General features: G+C 46.4%; 1 pseudogene; it reads left to right on the forward strand.

Annotated features, from left to right (window-relative positions):
• Positions 1–2,659, forward strand: part of LOC102000708 — a 5,648-nt pseudogene extending 2,989 nt beyond the window's left edge.
• Positions 2,660–5,304: the final 2,645 nt, after the last annotated feature.

A 5,304-nucleotide genomic window follows, 5' to 3' on the forward strand; every position in this document is an offset into this window, starting at 1 on the left:
ACTCCCACCAGCAATGCAGGAGTGTACCATTTACCCCACCATATATCCTCTCCAGAATGTGCTGTCATCGGTGTTTTGATCTTGGCCAATCTGACAGGTATAAGGTTATATCAGAGTTATTTTCATTTGCATTTCTCTGAAGGCTATGGATGGTGAACATTTCCTTAAGTGTCTTTTAGCCATTTTAGATTCATCCTTTGAGAGTTCTCTGTTTAGGTCCATACCACATTTTTTACTGGAATATTGTTCCTTTGATGACCAATTTCTTGAGTTCTCTGTATATTTTGGGGAACAGCCCTTTCTCTGATGGGGGTGGGTATTGGTGAAGATCTTTTCCCAGTCTGTAGCTTGCCATTTTGTCTTGTTGACCATGTATGTTCTCTGCTTTAGAGACTTCTCAGTGTCAGGAGGTCCCACTTATTGCTGTTGCTCTCAGTGTTTGTGCTACTGGGGTTCTATTTAGGAAGTGGTCTCCTGTGTCAGTCTGTTCAAGTGTATTTCCCACTTTCTCTTCCATGAGGTTCAGTGTGGTTGGTGTCATGTTGAGGTCTTTAATCCTTCAGGATTTGAGCTTTGTGCATGGCTATAGATATGGATCTATTTTCATTCCTCTACATATTGATATTCAGTTATGCCAGCACCACTTGTGGAATATGCTTTCTTTTTCCATTTTATATTTTACTTCTTTGTCAAAAATCAAGTGTTTGTAGGTATGTGGATTGATATCCATATCTTTGATTCAGTTCCATTGGCCCTCCTGTGTGTTTTTATGCCAATACCAGGCTGTTTTCAGTATTGTAGCTCTGTAGTAGAGTTAGAGTCAGGGCTTGTGAGGCCTTCAGAAGTCCCTTTATTGTACAGGATTCTTTTGGTTATCCTAGACTTTTTGCTTTTCCATATGAGGTTGAGTATTGTTCTTTTGAGGTCTGTGAAGAATTTTGCTGGGATTTTGATAGACATGGTTTTAAATCTGTAGATTGGTTTTGGTAAAATTGCCATTTTTACTATGTTAATTCTGCCTACCCGAGAACATGGGACATCTTTCCATCTTCTAGTGTCTTCTTCAAATTCTTTTTTCAAAGATTTAAAGTTCTTGACTTACTGGCAGCTGCTCAACTTGGAGGAGGAGGCCAAAGGTAAAAGTTTGTGGACTGCCCATCGATGAGCACCTGAACAGGAGCTGCTGTCCTTGGATCCGGAAGAGATCCGGAAGTGCCTTGAACTTACTGACTGAGTGCCAGTTCCGTAACCCCTGCCATGGTACTGATCAGGGGTCTTCCGCGGGACTTGACCAATCAGGACGTAGGCGATCACGATGGTCTGAGTGACTATGAACTCAAGGACAGGAGGTGGACAAATACAAAGGGACAGCTTTCGTGACCCTGCTGAACGGGGAGCAGGGCCTTCCACCAGAGCCGGCTTCGAGAGCGGGAGCTGTCAGTTCAGCTGCAGCCTACAGATGCTCTGTTGTGTGTGGCCAAGCTGCTGCTCAGCGTAACCCAGGCACAGTGTGAGGAGCTGGTGTGGCCCTTTGGCAGCCTAGAGCGCGGCTTGGTATTGTACAGAGAGCGCACAGGCCACTCTAAGGGCTATGGCTTTGCAGAGTACATGAAGAAAGACTCGGCTGCCAGGGCCAAGTCTGATTTGCTGGGGAAGCCACTGGGGCCCCTGCACACCGTATGTGCATCGCACAGATGCTGGGTAGCTGCCCCCTGCCTTGTTGCACTCCCGGTGCCTCTGTGTGGACCACCTGCCACCTGGCTTCAATGATGTGGATGCCCTGCGCTAGGCACTGTCCGCGGTCGATATGGCCACCTTCTGTCAGCTGCCATGTGGCCAGGGTGGGCAGCTGAGGGACTTTGCAGGACTGGATATGAGACAGCAGAGATGGCAGAGGGTGCAGAACAGAGGGCAGGTGGCCTGGCCCTGGGTGGCAGTCACCTTCATGTGTCCTTCTGTGCTCCAGGTCCTCCTGGCAGCAGCATGCTGGCAGCACTCATTGCTGCTGCCCAGGCCACGGCTCTCAATCGAGGCAAGGGATTCCCGCCTGAGCCAAACATCCTGCAGCTGTTGGACATTCTGGGCCCATCTGCCTCCCTCCAGCTGCTGCTCAATCCTCTGCTGCATGAAGTGCCTGTGGCCAGCAGGGCCTTTTGGGTGCGCCCACTCCATGCTACGGCTCAGAGGACCTGCCCTGTCCACTACACTGCTCCAGTTAGCCCTGCACATCCAGAGCAAGAAGAAGCCTGAGATCCTGGGAGACTCCCCTCTGGGTACCCTCCAGGCTGGTGCCCAACCTGTCAATTCTCTCCTTGGGGAGCACTCTGCAGGTGGTGGTGGCTCTGGAACTGCAACCTGCTGAAGGAAGCCACAATCCCTTACTACCACCACTGCTGGGCCCTTCTGGGGTGACCGGGAGCCCATGAGTCTGCATCCCCAGCATCCCAGCTCACTCCACATGCAGCCCCTGCGGGGCTCTGAGGCCCCAGTCTTTGTTAGTGGCCTCCTGAAAGACAATGTGCCCCTGCCAACCACCCCTGGGGTGTCACTGTTGGTGGATCCCCCAAAGGACTACCGCATCTCCCTGAACCCCTACCTGAATCTACACAGCCTGCTTTCATCCAGCTAGCTGGAAGGCAAGGAGACCTGTGGCTGGTAAGCATTGTTTAATTTCCATGTGTTTTTGGGCTTTCTGGAATTAGCATTGCTGTTGAAGTCTAATTTTAAGCCATGGAGATCCATTAAGATGCATGGGGTAAATAAGAAAAAGAACTTATGTATATTTTCTAATTCCAAGAGAGAAGAACCTGGACATCCTAATGATCATCCCAAAGCAAATTTAAACTTTGCAAATGTAAATAACTCAGTGTCTGATATCTGATACTCACTCATGATCCTTTGGGTCCGAAAGGGCTTAGGGAGCTCTCTAGTTCTGCCATTCACGGCACACACTTCTTATCTGGGATATTCAAACTGACTCCAATCTACATCTACCTCTGTCTTTGGCAGCTATCTCATAGTTAGAATTTCAAATATGCTGGAGCCTTCCCTGCACCAGAGGCTGAATATTCACAAGTGGCCTCTTGGCTCTCATAATGTCAAACCCCAACTTCTTCTTAATAATCACCCCAGTCCTTCAACTTTTATGCCACCAAAACTAGTACCATATGGGACATTTTTACACATTACCAAGTTTGTCTTCCATCTTCAGGAAAAACTTTGATTCCCTTGACCCTAAGTTCTGTGCGCTGTTTCTAAGCAAATACTCTCCCAGAAGACTTCACTGTAACGATGCTAGTCTCTTTTGAATCACACTTGTATTTGTCTTTTTCAGCCCCAGCTAACCAGTGTCTATTGTCCAGTAAAGCAAAGGTTTCATTTTAGTGATGGACAGCCATTTTCTTACAATAAACAGAATATGATTATGCAGTCTTTAAAAAAAAAAGATGCATGGGGTATGCTAAATTTTTTGTATCTGTTGAGGTTTGCTTTGTTACCTAGTATGTGCTCAATTTTTGAGAAGGTTCCATGAGGTGCTGAGAAGAGGGTATTTTCTTTTCTGTTTGGATGGAATTTTCTATCGATGTCTTTTATAAGTCCATTTGAGTTATCACATCTGCTAGAGCCACTCGCAGCTCTAAATCTGCTCTTGAAGGTGACCTTTGACTCTTGTGAGCACTTTGACCTTGCTTATCTCTCAGGGGTGACGTGGACAGCCTTCTGGGATGGATGGATGGGAACAAGCCTGCTTTGGTCTCAAGGTAGAGTGGCCTCACAGCAAAACCTGCCTTCAGTCAGGACCAGAAGGGGTTAATCTTAACAAGCCCTGGCTGGAATCTTCTAGGGTGGTTGCACCACTGTAGAGAATAGACCCTCAGGAAATACTGGTCTTTATTGTGATAGTCAATGGGAGGCTCCCCCAAGGGACTGAAATGGCTGAGAGGTCTAGTCTCATTTTGGGTCTTTCCTAGTTAGGTTTCCACTGCTGTGATAAACGCCATGACTGATACCAACTCGGGGAGACTGGGGTTTGTTTTCTACTACACTTCACCATCCATCCATGAGGAAAGCTGAGGTTCAAAGCTGGAGGCCGGAACTGAAGCAGAGACCATGGATGAAGGCTGCTTACTGGCTTTGTCTCTCTGCCTTTCTACCTTCCTTGTACAACAGAACCACCTGTCCCAGGATCACATTATCCAGCACAATGAACCTAGGCTCCCCTGCATGAGTTAACAATTAAGAACACACCCTGTAGTCATGTCTGCAGGCCAATCTGGTGAAGGCAACTCTTTGAGGTTCTGTCTTCCCAGGTGTGTCTACTTAATAACTGAGGCTATTACTGCAAGGTTTTATTCATTTTTGAGAGATGATTGCTTGAAACCCAAATTGACCTCAAATTCAATATTTAACTGAGGATGACCTTGAACTTCTGATCTTCCTGTCTCTGCCTCTCAGGTGTTGGAGCTACAGGCATGTGCCACCGAGGCTGGCTTAGAAATTTTTATTCATCTTTCCAGATCCATATTATTCCATAATGTAGGGGATCCCATGGTGCATTTAACTGTCCTTACTATAAATCTTTTCTTTTATTTACGTATCTATTTATTTTTGCAGTAGGGACATCATATGTGCAGGACCTTGGGAAGAACTCAAGTATAGACATGTGCCACCACCTAAGCTTGTGTGTGTGTGTGTATGTATGTATGTATGTATGTATGTATGTAACACGTGTGGTCATGTGTGTGTACATGTACTCAACTAGTGCATGATGTCTTTACCTCCTTCTCCTTTCTCTTCCCTCAATCAATTATTGATTTTGTTTTTTGTCATTGCTTTGACAGGGTCTCTTTGTAGTCCTGAATCTCCATATATACATTGATCTTGAACCCACCAAGATCTCTTGCTTCTGAGTCCTGGGATTAAAGGCATGTGCTGCCATATTCAACTAATCCTTGTTGTTTTGTTTTGTGGAGCCAGGGTCTTACTATACAATCCAGGCAGGCATGGAACTTGGTATGTAACTCAGGCTGGCTTTGAATTTATAATCCTTTTGTCTGTCTCCCAGCTGGTGAGATTACAGGCATAGGGCATCACACGGGTTCTAGGTCACTTGTTTTACTTACGACCATGTCTCATATAACCCAGGCTAGCCTCCAACTGGGAAATGTTGAGCCAAGGTTGGCCTGAGAGTTCTGATCCTTCTCCTTCAACTTAGAAGAATCAGAAGTTCAAGGTCTAAGTAGAGTAAGGATCATGTCTAAGTGCTGGGGTTACAGCTATGTGTCGCCATGCCCACCCTGTACT

Source organism: Microtus ochrogaster, chromosome 15, assembly GCF_000317375.1.
Source record: "Microtus ochrogaster isolate Prairie Vole_2 chromosome 15, MicOch1.0, whole genome shotgun sequence".
Classification (NCBI taxonomy): Eukaryota; Metazoa; Chordata; class Mammalia; order Rodentia; family Cricetidae; genus Microtus; species Microtus ochrogaster.